The following is a 17,033-nucleotide window of genomic DNA, read 5'->3' as shown; positions in this document are numbered from 1 at the left end:
TCACAAAGAGTCGGACACTTCTGTGTGACTGAGCATAAGAATCAGCACAAGCAATAAATATTAGAGAATTAAACTAGATGATGTGTTTGTGGCAGAAAGTAGAAAGCTTAGTAAGAGTCAAATAAGAGAAGACAGCCCCAAGAGCTGGGACATAGTGTGGGGAAGATATTAGGCATAAGGAGCGAGCAGTGCAAAGTCTTTGAGGTAGGAACAAAATGAGTATTTTTGCAAACAACAGAGCTGAAGCACAGCAAAGGAAGTAAATGGCTCAAGAGGATGTCAGGAGGCTGGACAAGTCATGTGGTCCTTGGTAGACAGTTTGGATTTTGTTCTCAGAGTGATGGAAAGCCATTGAGCTATTTTAACATAGAAGAGAGACATGATTATCTCATTCCTGTTTCTGCAAGTGCAGTCTGGCTGCTGGTGGACGATGGACTATAGGGGGCGAGGGTGGAAGCCGAAGTGCAGGAGAAAGGTAGAGAACACTGGTGCCTTAGACCCAAATGTTAAGAATGGATATGGAGAAGAGTAGGACTATGCCATTGAGGCGTGAGGGCCAGCATTTACTGAAAAGAAATCAAAGAAGATTCATAGCTTTTCATCAGGGCAAAAGGGGACGGTCCAGAGAAAGCATGTTCCTTTTCTGTACATTGTCCTTTCTGTGGATGCTAACCCAGTCGTGAGAATGGCTGTTTTCTGTTACAGAGATTCAGATTGTAAAGTGCTGGCACTAACTGATGTTAATAGGGGGCCAGAGACAGACCCATAAACCAGAGCAGGACACGTGGAAGATATGGGAGCAGCAGGGTCCAGACCTTCACCTTGAAGGTGAGCATTATTCTGTGCACTGATGAGTCCTACAACATTCCACCAAGTCACTATGAAATCATCACCCTGAGTGGATCTATATGTCTCCATCTTCTCATTCATCCACACTCAGGCCCATCTTCTTATCCTCTTTGGCCTCATGGGAAATGTGTTAAAGATTTCAGAAATGTGCCTATGTATATAATATTGTAACACATTGAAGAAGCTGGCAATGGAGACACAAAGTGACTGCGCAAAGAGCTTCTGGGTCTGTTCTTTCCATGAGACTCTGGTTACTCACAATACATGATCATGGCTGTGGAATTCGCTGGGCGTGCCCCTGCAGCTCTTGTGATATTCCTGACAGACAACACCCTCCCTCCCGGCACAGGCCACTGGAATGATCTGTCCTGAAGAAGCACATGAGGCTCTCAGCAAGTGTGTCAGGCAGCTCTGGGGTGGGGGGGGACATGGTTGGAGAAGGCAAGCACGTGTTCATAGCGTGTCTGGAAAGTGGGCCCCATGGCTAAGCATCTACTCTAATGGCAGGAAGTGGGGCAGCTCACAGCTAAGATCCATCTCTGCTACTTCTGTGCTCTATGTCTGTTTTGAACTTTGATTCTTTGGTGGTTTGATGAAGACTCTGAAACATTCAAATGAAGACTCACAACCTGGCAGGGGAGACAGGCATGGAAAGCAATCATGCATCATGACCTTACGGACATTTCGAGAATTATGGGTCTGGGAGCAGAAAATGACTGGGTTTACCTGGTAATATCACACAGAGAAGATTTTGTTGGAAAGAAAAGATCCTGTGAAACAAAAGGAGGAGCTCTGGAAGGAGTACTGTGGAGGTTATCGTAGTCCTGCTGGGTCCACTCCTCCTATTGTCCCATGAGTCTAGAACATATGCTTGCAGGATTGTGCTGGGAGCAGCAGAGCTGATGTTGACATCATTTCTTACTCCTCTTTATCGAGGAGAGCTCACTCTACAGGCAGGGCCCTGGGGCTGGGGAAGGGGAAATGCACAGTGGGGAGAGAGCTGCCTGCAAGTTTCTGATTTTGTGCTCCTGCCCTCAAACGTAGCTGCCTCTCGCTGCCTATGTTCTCTTGCCAGATGTCATCTTGGGAGTTTCCTGCAGGCTTGGAGAGGATTTCCTTTTGGATGATGTTCCAGTGGGTCAGACATGTTGCTTCCTTATCTACTGCTGTTGTTGAAGAGAAGTCAGCTGGGCCCTTGGGTTTCCAAGACACATCTGAGCAGAAAGAGAAGACCTAGAAGAGCTTGCCTGTCCTAATAATAAGATCTCTCTGTCTCTCTCTCTCACTCACATTTACCAAGATTAGACAGTCCTACACTGAGACCAGGACCTTAGTATTTGGTCAAAGACATTGGAAATGAGGAGGTTCAGGATGGCTGTAATCAGAAATTGTACTTCCTAGTCACTTGTTTATCAGGATTATGTCTGTCCTCTCCGCAAATGCACACTTTACATTACACACACATGCACAAACACACACACACAGGCATATTATACTACATCTGGGATTGGTCCAGGGTTGTTCTTGGGAAGTGAATCAATATGAAAATTAACACGCAAATTGAACTATGCAAACAGATATGAAAATAAGGCGGTAAGAAATTATGTAGCCTAGCATGCCCCTCCTCCCTTTCTTTGCAGAGGTGTAATATTACGCAAAGTAGCATGAGCAAAGTCCTTTGCTTCTGATAAGACTCCAAATAAGAATCTCATTTTTGAGTCTTTCCTTATAACATCACTGCCCTGATCTCTCCTCTAGGAGCAGGACAATGAGAGAAAGCCTTCAATAGCTATGCGAGCATGTGGGCCAAGTCGCTCCAGTCATGTCCAACTCTTTGTGACCCTATAGACTTAGCCTGCCAGGCTCCTCTGTCAGTGGAATTCTCCAGGCAAGAATACTGGAGTGGGTTGCCCTTTCCTCCTCCAGGGGATCCTCTATTCCCAGGAATCAAGCCCAAGTCTCTTATGTTTCCTGCATTTACCACTAGCGCCAGAGCACTCATTCATTGTCAGGTCCTATTCTAGGCACTTGACAATTCTCGTCTAATTGAACACTCACCACAACATTATGAGAACTATGTAACTATCTCTCTTTTACAGAGGAGGAAACAAAAACTCAGAGAAGTTAATGGTCATTTCCAAGGTTACTTGGCGGTTAGGAGGTAAATATGGAATTTGTACTTGATTTGACTTTAGGCTAAACTGATACAATCAATATTCCGTTTCCCTTTCCAGTTTGGGGTTTTGCTTCCATGGTATGTGGGCTCTTCTCCTGTCCTCCATTCGATATTTCCAAGACCTCTGTTAGCTTTAGAGGTTCCAGCTGTCCTTAATATCCGGTAGGAAAGAGAAAAATTTGCCAGGGAAGATGAAGGGAACTTCAGTTCCTCAGAAGCTCTAACAAATGTCTCATTGATTCTGATTGACTCATGCTCTTATTCGATAAAGCCTATAATTAAAAATCAGAAAGGGTGATGGTCCCATTTGGAAATCATGATCTTGTTAAAATGAGGAAGGGACAGAATGCCTGCTGTGTAAGCAACCACACGTGTCTGGTACAGAGTTTTTGAAAGATGCCAACAGTGGGGATACATTTTGGGAAATAAAAAACAGCGGCTGATGGAGTATTTAGCTTTCTATAGTAATACCATATTTAAACTGAAGTGAACAAGTTAACCTCTTTTTACTAATGTTTTTCTAGTTACAAAGTGTTTTTTATAACACTTACTTTGAGTCTCACTACGTTGATATAGGTTTTATTATCCCCACTTTGAATGATAAGGAAAAGGCTTTAAGAGGTAAAGTCAGGAAGCAAGGCGGTAGAAACTCAAACTGCGATTTTGACCCCTTCTTATCTGTCTTTTCCCTAACATACTTGACTCCCAAGTTTAAATACTACAGTTGCTTCTGACACGTCCATGACCATGGTGGCTGGCTGATCGTAAAACGATCTGGTTTAAAAGCAGTCCACTCTTCTCCTCTTCCTGAGAATGTTTAAGACATATTGGGAGTCAGTGACCTGTGCTGGTAAAAAAACAGACTCTAGATTCAAAAAACCCTGGGTCCTGGCTCCAAAGCATGTTGGCTGTATGACGTGAGACATATGATTTTGATCACCCTGAACTGGGGTTCCTCATCTTGTGAAGTGGAAATAATTGTACCTGCCCCACATAATTTTTGGAATGAATAAGAAGAATATAAGTACTTAGCAAAGTGTCTGGCACAATACAGACATTTAGTGAAATGTGGAAATTGAGGGTGTCTAACTGTCTCAGTCTGCTCATGGCTGAAAAGGTTCCTGGGAACTTTCAGTGTTAAAAGATGGAAAGTCTTAGACATACTGGAACTAGTCGTTCACTTGTATCAGCAACTGTAATTCTGAGAATGAGGTGGCTGGGGAAAAGAAATGCTCCAATTTTTTGCTTAAATGGTTTGGTTTAAAGTAAAAAAAAAAGTATAAGCCTGGACACTCTGAGGTTAGCCGTCTAAATGTTGACTGCTGGGTTTGAGGAGACTGGCTCCCCAAGCTTGAATTTGACACCTTAGATGAACATAGCTCCATTGGCAGGAATTTGCATAATTGGAGGGTTCTTTGCACACTTTTGTGTGAAAGTTTCCTGACCTGGGAGCAGACCTCTGGATGGTAGTCAGGCTGCTGACCTTGAAAAGTCCTTTCCCCTCTCTAGGTCCCTATTTCCTTTTCGGAAACAAGGGGGTGAAAGTGGGTAGTAATAACAAAGTCCATTTCTCTAATTCTTTACAGTTCACAGATACCTGTTTCACAACTCACAAAATCTTTGATCCAATTCGGTGGGGAAGGTAGCATGTTACCATGAGCATTTGCTGTCCCCAACTTACAGATGTGGAAAATGAGCCTTCGAGGATACAGAGCATCTTGCCCAAAGCCACATAGCTAGGAAATGATCATGATGGAACTCAAGTCTAGAAATCCTGACTCCAGAGCCCTTCTCTTTTTCATGATACCTCTTTGCCTACCTGAACACAAAGTTCCCTTCCTGCTTCACAACCTCATGACATTGAAACTCAAATGCTGTCCTTTTAGTCAAAGGAATGAAGAACCACAAAGTCAATGTCTTGAGCTTAAGTTCCTTGGGTGAATATCTTCTTTTGAACACTCTCTGTCTCCTGTCTGTTCTTTACAGGCACAGAAGAAAATTGACAACATTTCCTTTCCCTACCAGGAGACAAAAATCTTCTCTAGCCTCTGGGGAATAAGAAAGCAAGATGGTTTTATGGTCAGTGGCTGCTTTGAGCAGACGTTAGCAGAATGGAAACAGATTGTCTCAGTACAAGTTATAACTTCAGCAAAGTTTTAATTTAGCAGAAATCTAATTACTCATGTGTGCATGGTACACTTTCTCTTTCTTCAACAGCACGTGCATTTCTCTGTGTGTGTGTGTGTACTCTGTAAAAGATAGTTAATTTGTTCTAAAAATATCTCCATCAACAACAGCAGTGACACACTTGTTCAAGGTTCTCAGAAGTCAGCAGGAAGCCTTGCCCATGAATTCTCAGCTGCAAAGTAAACCTTTATTTCAGTACAACATGTTTTACAGCGCCATAAAAAAGAGTCAATAGCTCTATCTAGTATCAACGGAACCGAGAAAATACTGATCCTATATTGTTTGAAGGGCAAGAGAATATGAATACTTACCCTTAACGTACTTGAAAATCTTAGAGGTACAACTTCTGCTTTTGCTCAAGAAAATTGAGGTGGCTATATTGAAGCATATAATGTCTGATTACTTCCTCCAGTAATGCCTGATTACTACCCTGAAAACCAAGTCTAAATTTTTTTTTGTTGACGAGTTTTAAAGCACCTTGTTTCTCCAATTCTTCTCAGCCACCAAATCTTTGAGGTTCATTAATTAAACAAGTACATATTTGTCCCAAAATGTATTCCAAACTCTAGTGATTTTGTGTGGGCAAGGAAAGGAAAGGAGGCTCAGACAGTAATTAAAACTACAAAGAGGTATCACCTCACACAGGTCAGAATGGCCATCATCAAAAAATCTACAAACAATAAATGCTGGAGAGAGTGTGGAAAAAAGGGAACCCTCTTGAACTGTTCATGGGAATGTAAATGGATACAACCACTGTGGAGAACAGCATGGAGAGTCCTTAAAAAATTAGAACTAAAACTACCATATCACCCAGAACTATCACTACTACGCATATATCCTGAGAAAACTATAACTGAAAAAGACATGGGTACCCCAATATTCATTGAAGCACTATTAACAATAGCTAGGACATGGAAGCAACCTAGATGTCCATCAACAGAGGAACGGATAAAGAAGTTGTGTTATATATCAGTTCAGTTCAGTTCTGTCACTCAGTTGTGTCTGACTCTTTGCAACCCCATGAACCGTAGCACTCCAGGCCTCCCTGCCCATCACCAACTCCTGGAGTCCACCCAAACCCATGTCCATTGAGTCGGTGATGTCATCCAACCATCTCATCCTCTGTCGTACCCTTTTCCTCCTGCCGTCAATCTTTCCCAGCATCATACACAATGGAATATTACTCAGTCATAAAAAGGAATGCATTTGAGTCTGTTCTAATGAGGTAGATGAACGTAAGGCCTATTATACAGAGTAAAGTAAGTCAGAGAAAAACGAATATTGTATATTAGCACATATATATGGAATCTAGAAAGATGGTACCGATGAATCTATTTGCAGGGCAGCAGTGGAGGTGCAGACGTAGAGAACAGACTTGTGGACACAGTGGGGAAAGGAGAGGGTGGGACAAATTGAGAGTAATGTTGAAACATATACATTACCATATGCAAAATAGGTAGCCAGTGGGAATTTGCTGTATGATGCAGGGAGCTCAAACCTAGTAATCTGTGACAACCTAGAGGTGTGGAATGTAGTGGAAGGTGGGAGGGAGGTTCAAGAGGGAAGGGACATATGTATACCTGTGGCTGATTCATGTTGATGTATGGCAGAAACCAACACAGTATTATAAAGCAATTATCCTCCAATTAAAATTAAATAAATTTTAAAAAAAAGAAAGGCTCTCTTTTTATTCTGTACTTCTGTGCTTGTCAGAAAAGGCAAGGTGGCTATTTGGTACTTAATTCTGTACTTGGTTGTGTTTGTGCATAAATTTGTTTATGACAGCTATACTATTTATTTTATTATGTTAGTTAATTATTAATGTAAACTAATGGAATATGAGTACAAAAAGAGAGTTGATGTGTCTGTGAAACTTAGGCTGAATGTTCTGCAAAGTCTTGACAAAGACTTGCTGATAATTGAATCAGGTACAGTTAAGGAAACTATAAATAGTTAATTTAAAAATCCATACAAATCTATAAATAAATCTATAAGAAATCTGTACTCAAATTTCTTCCCCAATATTTTAAGTTACCACTCCACTTCAGGGAAAGATTAGGACTAGTAGACAAAGCCAAATGGGTGTATTTTACAGAAACATGATTGAGTCTTCAATCACTAGACCCATAAAGGGAAAACTTGGCCCCTAAGTTAAATGATGGGTCACCAGTTGAACATTTATATATTTTCAACTATAATAAAACATATATTGATACAAGATATTTATATATTTTAACAAAATTTTTAATTAACCAACTGACTTCCGGATCCATTCATATTAAATAAAAGAGTCATATTGTGTGGGTGAACTGCAATAAATAAGAGCAAGTTAGTTGTGGAATTCTTTTTAGCTTGCAGAACCTCTTCTAGATGTGGTGGATTTTCTCTGACTGCAGTTAACTTAAGGATCAGTGTGTTGTTCTTGATGGCATGAAGCAGAAATTTAAAGAGCTATAGAAATTGTTGGTTTGTAAGCAATAAATGTCCACAGATGTTTATTCTTTTTTATTCTTATTATCTGAAAAGTGTATTGTTTCTCCCTAATGAGTTCACTGAAATGAGAAATATAGATTGTCTGAGCTGATGTATATGTGTTCAGTTCTCAGTCGTGTCTGACTCTTTGCGACCCCAGGGACTATGGCCTGCCAGGCTCCTCTGTCCTTGGGATTCCCCAAGCAAGAATACTGGAGTGAGTTGCCATATCCTCCTTTAGGGGATATTGCTGACCTAGGAATCGAACCCACGGCTCCTGCATCTCCTGTATTGCAAGGTGAGTTCTTTACCATTGAGCCATCTGATGTGGAAATTCACAAAAATCACACTGCTTTTATATTTTTAGGAGCTTCCTGCCATTGACTTGGTTCTGGACTGGAGCCATCTTGTCCAACATTTGTTTTGTGTCTCTTTCACTCTGCAGATGACCCATTATGGATTCCTCTATGCTACTCTCTCACCTTCCCGATTAATTATTGTGCTGACACTCTCACTCTCTCTCTTTTGCCACCAATGAGACATCCTTCGCTAACACATATCTCTTTGAAGATAGGTCTGGATTTCCTGCTGTTGAAATAGGAGCACATTACCAAGACTATTTCCTACGTGTATAATGTTTGTTTGGTTTACAAGGGTTTGCACACATTATCTCATTTGAGTCACATAACAAACTTCTTTACTTCCCTTTTATAGTCGAGAAAACTGAAATTCAAAGGCTGGAAGTAATTTGTTTGAAATTCCTTAATTAGCCATCAGTAGACCTGGTGTTTGGATTAAGAACTTCTGATTTCAAATGCAAAGTTCCTCCCGAAATACCAACACACAAAATATTTCAAGTTTATTTGTTCCTTTTGGATCACTCACATCACACAAGTCTTTTATTACCTTTTATTAGTTCATTTAACAAAGAGTTTATTGAGCATTAATTGTGTGCTAGACAATTGCTTAAAAATAGATGGACATTATTAAAAAGCAGAAGCTGCCTTCTGGGAATATTTGGAGGCTGGGGTGTGACCACAAAAAATACTCACACACTTGAGTTTCACCCTTGAAACTCCCCATATGTGCTTTTCACATGCATCCTGCATAGCATGTGAGGCTCAAAGAAGAATAAATATCCATTTTAGCGTGCTGGCTGCCATTGGTTAATTGCACAATTATCAGTAAGCAATATGATGGTGTGAACATGTGTTCCTGATAATTGCCATCGTTTCCCGTGGAGTGAGTGTGTATTTATTTACCACATTATTATTGCAAAAAAAATGTGTGTGATTTTGCTGGTAACTATGTAATTAACTTGTACCTCGCTGTGTTATTTTAGGTTCAACTGCATCTGGTAACTTCTGAAGAGCTATGAGGAACAATGCAGAGCAAGCCTTGTGACTCTGTTGGGGAAAATGCTTGTACCTTGAGCATACTCGTAGTTGATTATTTTTGAGCCAACTGTTGGTATCCATTTCAATTTATTGCACGTTTGTGCCAGAGAATACATGCTTATTTCTCTGCTGATTCTGTTCAAGTGCTTTCCACTGACCATATTACTCTCCTCATTCATATAGCTGCTGATTTGTTCAACATAAAGCAACAACCACGCATGCTACATTGTTTCAGTCGTGTCTGACTCTGTGTAACCCAATGGACTATAGCCTTCCAGGCTCCTCTGTCCATGGGGATTCTCCAAGCAAGAATACTGGAGTGGGTTGCCATGCCCTCCTCCAGGGGATCGTCTTGATCCAGGGATCGAACCCGCATCTCTTACGTCTCCAACATTTGGCAGGCAGGTTCTTTACCACTAGTGCCACCATACTTCACAAAGGATGAAGGTTACAATGGAGTTTCATAGATGTATAACACAGTCATTCTGGAAGGGAATCCTCTGCAGGTCTCATTTTGTTTATTTATTATTTATTTATTAGTGATTTTTGTTTTCTTTACTTGCTTGCTTTGTTTTTGTTTTATTTAGAATGGCAGTCTCTTGCAGTTGGAAAGTATGCTTCCATTTTTGAAAGAGCTTCTGCTTTACATGTCTGGTTGACTGAATCATTTTTTTTATTCTTTTAGTTTATATTTTTAATCTCATGTTGCTATCCTATAAAACATTGGAAAATAGAGGAGAAAGACTTCATCATTCTCTTTCACTAACTCAGTATCTGTTGGCATTTGGCTTATCTCCTTTCAGTCCTTCTCTTTGAATATGTAATATAAAAATTATTAACCACAGATGGCAGAAAATCTTGGTAGAAAGAAGGTGAAGTAAAAATATTCTAAGGTGAAGGACAACTAAGGAAATTTGTTATCAGCAAAAGAAATTCTCTAAAGGAATTACCCTAAAAGGAAAGTAAAAGATAAAAAAGGAATTTTGGAAGATTAGAAAAGGAAGGAAAGATAACAAAAGAGTAAAAACGTGTCTAAATATGACAGACTTTCCTTTTTCTCTTGAGATTACTAAATTATGTTTGGTGGTTGAAACAAAAATTATAGCACTGTCTGATGTGGTTATCAAGGATGGCAAAGCAGGAAATATGTAAAACTATTATTTTATCGATAAGAGAGGGCAGACAGAAGTAAAGATGGCGGTGTGTGACTATGAAGGGGAAAAAGAAGAGACGTCATTGTGATTCAATAGTTCTGCAGCTTTACTGCAGTGATGTTTATCTGGATTGACACGTAGCATGGCACACTCATCGTGGGCACACCATACACATGCATTGCACTGAGGTTCTTTCCTGGTTTTGATGTTGTTTGATATAATTATGTAAGGTATATCCATGTGAGAAATCTCAGAGAAGGGTACAGGAACCTTTTCAGACCTTAATATATAAAATGAGTCCTTATAGATTATGAATATGTAATTATTTCAAAATTTTAAAAAAAGGTTTTTTAAAATGAAATGTATAGTGAATGAATAAACACATTTTGGCACATTCATGTAATGAATTGCTACTTAGCAACGACTTGGATGAATCTCAAATACGTGATGCTAAGTGAAAGGAAGCATACATAAAAGTTTATGTGCCCTATGGTTCTGTTCATATAATGATCTGGGAAAAGCAAAGTTATAGGGAAAGAATCTTATCAGTGGATCCCAGGAGTTGGGATTGGCTACTCTAGGGATGTTTTAAGATAATGAATATGTTCTATATCTGAACAGTGGTGGTGATTACACAACTGTACACATTTTTCAAAACGTATAAAACAGTATGTAAATTCTATCTCCATAAACTCAGTTTAATAAAAACAAAAAGGAAACATCCTACTCTACTTAACCATACCCAAAATAATTGAATGTTTATATTGCTTTTCATTTTTTACTATGCAAAACACCGTGGTCACAGATACCTGCGATCAAATCACTTTTGTTTCTCCAGGGACTTGTATCATGTTTGTAGACTGTATTCCCAGAAGTTATATTGCAAGAGTGGAGAGAGGAGTCAAGGGATAAATGTTATGAACATTTTTACAGTCTTTGAGAAATAATTGCAAAATGACTTCCCAGAAGTGTGCTTCCTTTTAACCAGTTTATAATGCCACTCGGAGGATATGAAAGTTCTCCTGCTCTTAAGGGTAACAGGAGTTTGACTGTTCAGTTCCATTTAGTTCAGATATCTCTTTCTGATAAATCAAGGGCTGGTATTTACTTGAGTAATACAATTAGTAATACAATATGTAATTAGGGCATATAGGATTAGCTGGGCAGAACAGAACCCACGCTGTTTGCATTTCATGAAATATGCTTTAAGCATTCATGCACATGTATGACAAGCTATAAATACTATTCATTTATAACTAGTGTGTGTGCTTTCAGTGATTATCACCAATTTTCTTCACCAGGACACTGGTGACATTCATAGACAGGAGAGTTAGGGAGGCTGTCTCTACCCTGATTCTGGTGTAGCCCCTCCCTGTTATTAAATTTTTTTTTTTTGATGTGGACCATTTTTAAAGTATTGAATATGTTACAAAATTGCTTCTTTTTTATGTTTTGCTTTTTGGCTGCCAGGCATGTGGTATCTTAGCTCCCCAACCAGGGATCAAACCTGCAAACCCCTGAATTGGAAGGCAAAGTCTCAACCACTGGACTGACAAAGACGTCCCAGCTGCCTCCTATTAACCTTTATTCTTTGTTCTCTCGCTCTCTCTGTTAGTCTCACATCGTCTTCCTGTCCCATTCAATTGCATACAGTTTCTCTCCACGTTTTAATGATGCTTTAATTTTAGTTTGGGTTTGAGGTACTACGTTAATTCTCACTCTGTCATAAATTTGATGCAATCTGTCACAAACTGCTGAAAATACACATTTTAGGATCTAATATCTTCATCTACTCTTTTTCTATAGTTGCGGTGATAACCTTTCTTATTTACTGTTGTTGAGTATGTGCAACACTTTACCCCAGGGAGATGTGGTTTTCCCTAATACTTTTATTTCAGAATATGTCTGCTGCAGTAGTTGCATTTTGAAGTGCCAGTCTCTGCACTGCAGTCATGGGTCATGTTTTATAGTCTCTCCTGGCTTTTGGCTGAATGCATTACCCTAAAAGATAATCCTGTACTTAGTGAGAAATATTCTTTTCCTTTTTTAATTCTTCCTCTGCTCTAATATATGATACATTTTCACTTACTTTACCCCCGTTTAATTTTCAGATCACTCACAGAAAGAGATGTTACGACTCCTGTTTTGCATGTATATGATATGATGACAAAGCCCTCCTACACAGATGCTATGGCCGGAAGTTATCCCCTAGACAAGTTCTCCTGATAGTCACCCAAGTGGTTTCTACCTGTGCTCATGGGAGATTTCTACTGCTGTTCTGTTCTGGTCTTGCCTTTTTCCCATGCTGGATTTGAACCCATGTCTCTTGATTTTCCTTCCTTCTTTCACTGGAACACTTGGGAAGTATCAGCTTTTGGGGTCCTTCAGTGCAGGAGTCCCCAGTATCTGGGCTGTGGACCGGTACCTCCTGTCAGATCAGCGGCAGCATTAGATTAGAAATAAAGTGCACCATAAATGTAAAGTATTTGAATAATCTGACACCACCTCACTGCCCCTTACCTAGTCCCTGGAAAAAGTGTCTTCCACGAAGCCAATCCCTGGTGCCAAAAACATTAGGGACTGATGCTTTAGTGAACAAAACAGATTTCTGCTCTAATGGTATTTACCTTCCACTGCAGAAAGATAGAGACGGACTCTAACTCATGAACATTTAAAATTAGTAAATGATATTGTGTGTGAGAGGTGAGGACTGTGGGAAAAGTGAAAATAGATGCACATAAGAGGCCATCAGGTGTCCTCAGGCTTGTGGTGCCTGCAGTTTAAACGGGCTGGAAAGGATAAGCCTCATGGAGAAAGTGATGTGAGAGTGAAGTCTTGATGTCTATGCAGACAGCATGCTGCGCATGGGGTCCACTGGTGGAGAGGACTTCGAGTGGAATGTGGGTTGTTTATGGCTGAGTGATGAGGGGCAGAGTGGAAGGAGCCGCAAAGAGGTAACAGAGAAGCCAAATCACAAGGGGCTCGGGAGGCAACTGGGAAATGTAAACCCAGCGCCGTTTCTCTAAGTCAGAGTCAGCAAGCCAATTTTCACCAGCAGCTTTGTTCAATATACTTTATAAGAAAACCATCATTACACTAGTCAGTGTGGATGCTGCTGGCCAAGTCCTGCTGCACAATGTGCTACAGACATTCAATCTCGTTTCTAGCAAGACTTGGCATAATTTGGAAACTGTTCAATCAACCCAGTAAATATGAATTAAACATTTATAGTTGTATTAAATATTCGAAAGATAGGAACCAAAACAGTCTATCAAGTAATTGTACATATTTGTGCATTTACAAAATGCATATTCATGAGAGATATGTAAATATATATTTAGTCATTTCCTCTTCCATGTGAAGAGCCATGGCTCAACTACAGATGGTAACTTTCTTGCATATTATTACGAGAATGGCATCGTAAAACATTTTGAAATTGCTGTTAGGAAAAGATCCTTGTCTCTTTGGTCATTTCATGAGTTCAGTACTCTTAGAACAAGGGAGAAGAAAGTTCTAGAACATGCCTGTCCTTGAAGCTGGTGTCTGAAAAGGAAGTATCATTCTGCAAATAAGTACTTTCCTGCACTGTCTGGTTTCCCATGGAAGTCACTCTCATGTTATTTTCCACCAAGAGACGGAAGAGTGAGGGGCATTTGTGTGCAAGGCACACCTGAGGTCAAGTGCCGTTTGGATAGTCCAGCTGTACCTCCACTGTTTTTCTCCCACTCGTAAAAGGATATGAGAATGCTGGGGAGTGAGAATCATGATATTTGGGGGTTAATATTGAATTCATTCTAATTTATGGAAAAACATGTCCAATTTCAGCATGGCATCTATTCATAGTAACACGACTGGCACCCCTCACTACTGCTCGTGGCAACTCTCGTGGATCCTTCTGCCACATCTGAGGACTTTCTGGGCGAGAAGTTTGCTGAGAATAAACATATTCTAATTTTGTTTTTGTGTGAGATGTGATGTGAAAATCTTTCTAGAAAATCAGAATGTTCAAAAGGGATCTCTACTTCTTGAGGTCCTAACATGCTTATTGCATTCATGCTCAGTCGTGTCCAACTCTTTGCGGCCCCACGGACTCCTCTGTCCCTGAGACTGTCCTGGGAAGTATACTGGAGTGAGTTGCCATTCTCTTCTCCAGTGGATTTTCCCAACTCAGGGATTGAACCCACATCTCCCGTGTCTCCTGCATTGCAGGTGGATTCTTTCATCACTGAGCTACTGGGAAAATCCTGATATGCTTATCTGGCACCTGCCAATTCATTCCCTCAGCAAAGATTCTGTGAGACCCCGTGTTTGCCAGGCTGGGCACTTTCAGAAACTAAGTCTTTTCCTGTACCCTCTACTCTTCCTCAAGTATTCTGAGGAGGTGGAAGATAAAATAAAGATAAGTAGAATGAGAGAGAAAAAGAGAAACAGGGAAATTGAGAGCTATAGCTGGATCTCCACCTCTGAACTCTGACCAGCTGAATGCACTGTTCTTCATTCTGGAGAGAAACAGGAAGAAATGACACACTCCTATACAGACACTGATTATCCCTAGTGGGACTTGAGCCTAGTTAGCAGTACAGATACTTGGGTAATTCTTGAGAACTCAGGATGACTCTACATGCAGACATTGTCTCTTGGATTCTCTCTTTTGAAGACAAAGATTTTGATTCTGTAAGTGATTAGTAACAAACAACCCCTTGATTGGGTGGACCATGGGGTGATGCAAGTTGAGTTGGCCTTTATGGATCTTCCCATCTCACTCAGGGTAAAAGCCAGAGTCCTCACAATGACTTACAAGGTCTTTTGTGATCTGTCACTCAGACCTATGACTATGACTTCATGTCTCACTAGTCCTCCTCATTTGTACCCCCTCCACTGGCCTTCTTGCTTCTCTGTGAACCACCCCAGGCCCCTTACACCTGCTGTTTCTTCTGCCCAGTGCACTCTGCCTGTTATCTGTGGGGCTACTTCTCTTCCTCCCTTCACATCTTTATTAAAAATGCCCTTGTCAGTGAGTTTTCCCCATGGCTATCCTATTCAAGACTTCAACTGCCTTCCCAGTGTTTCAGTTCTCATTTCGAGCTAAGCACTCACTGTTTTCTAACACACCGGAGTTATTTATCTTGCTTGGTGTCTGGCTCCCCACCGCAATGTACATTTCACAAGGGCAGGGATTTTTGCCTGATTTTTTCATTGCTACGTCACCAACCTCCTGAACAGTGCAGCCACATGGAAGGATTCCATACTTACAGAGTGAATCCATGATTGCATGCTTAAAAGCACAGAGACTTCACAGAGAAGTATTGCATGGACAAGGGATCACGTATTGAGAGAGACAGACACAGAGAGAGGAGATGCTGATGATTTTCTGTAAGCTTTACCGTTCCCACTTCTAATCTCTAATGAACCTGGGTTTTATTTCCTGTCCATGGTGTATCCCTGTAAAATCCTCCTTTTCTTAAGTGATCTTAAGTGGATTTGTCTTTAATACTCCCAGAAAATTTCTAAGCGAAATGCATAGAGTCAAACTAAGAAGCTCTAATTGTTTTCTCAGCATGCAAGTTGCCTTGAAGGATGGGGTTCCCATGCAGTGAACAGTTCTGAGAGTTCCCTGCTTCCTCTCCCGGATAACTAGGTCACAGACAACTGGTGTTTCCCCATGTGGCCAAAAGGAGCGTGCACAGAAATCCCCGCCTCCTCTCCCCTTGCTTTTCAAGCACTGCTGAATGCCTCCTAATGATTTCATCTGCTTGGAGGTCTGCTGGCTTTCGCTTCTCCTAGAAGGTGGTGGCGCCGGTGGCTGATGCATGCTCTGACTACCGGCTGGAAACATGCTTTGATGAATGAATGCATCCCAGCCAGCCATTTACTTTAAATTTTACTCTTGATTCTTCCTCTAGCAAACAATTAAGGAGCAGTGGTGGCTTCCTGCAGGGGAGACCCATGCCTTCTGTCCTCTGTGGAAACAGTTTGGCATTTTTCCAAATGATGAATGGCGTGGCCCAGGAGTGCCAGTTTTCCTCAGCATTCAAGCATCCGAATAAGTAAACATAGAACTGCATCCCATAGAGCACAATGAATTCAAATCATGAAGGGTAAAACCCATCGAGGTTGCCGGCAAGTCCTGTGGCTCAACTTGGGGGCTGGGAAATGCATCCTTGAACTTAGCAATGCAGTGAGCCAGAGGGCAGGGAGAGGCCACAAGAATAACTGGGCCCAGGGACCAGGCATCACTGCTTCCTCCTCTCGGGGTGAGTCGCCCAGTCCAACCTCAAAAGCTCCTGAGTAAGAGGAAAATGTCTCTTTAACAGCATTAAGGGACAATTTATTATGTGGATCATTCCAGGGCAGCACAATGTCAGTGCAGGCCCATTGCATTTACATTATTTCCAGACAACAGCAGCAGCAGAAAGGGACACTGATTTATTTCAGAGCAAGCACAGGTGAATTTAATGTCTGTTGGGACCGAGCCAGGGAAGACTTAACCCACTCTGGGCTTGAGAGTGTTTGGGGAGGATCTGCAGGCTTTCAGAGCAATTCTACCTGCTTCTTTGGTTAAATTTAGCCTCCCTGAGCTTACGCTTTTTAGTCAAAAATGCTCTTGACTAAGGGGAGGGGGTCTGATAAGAAAGAAATGTACTTCAAGGGGTTGCTGTCAGAATTTGAAAACAGAGGCTTTTACCAGGATGTTTTCTGGCTTAGATGGGCCATGTTTCTTTTCTAAATACCCTAGGTGACCAGTAAACTCATAGCCTAAAAGGTATGATATTTAAATAAGAGATGTTTGGAGTGTGG

Source organism: Giraffa tippelskirchi, chromosome 6 (genome assembly GCF_054371585.1).
Source record: "Giraffa tippelskirchi isolate mGirTip1 chromosome 6, T2T-mGirTip1v1.2.pri, whole genome shotgun sequence".
Taxonomy (NCBI): domain Eukaryota; kingdom Metazoa; phylum Chordata; class Mammalia; order Artiodactyla; family Giraffidae; genus Giraffa; species Giraffa tippelskirchi.
Note: the sequence above shows the minus strand (reverse complement) of the source record.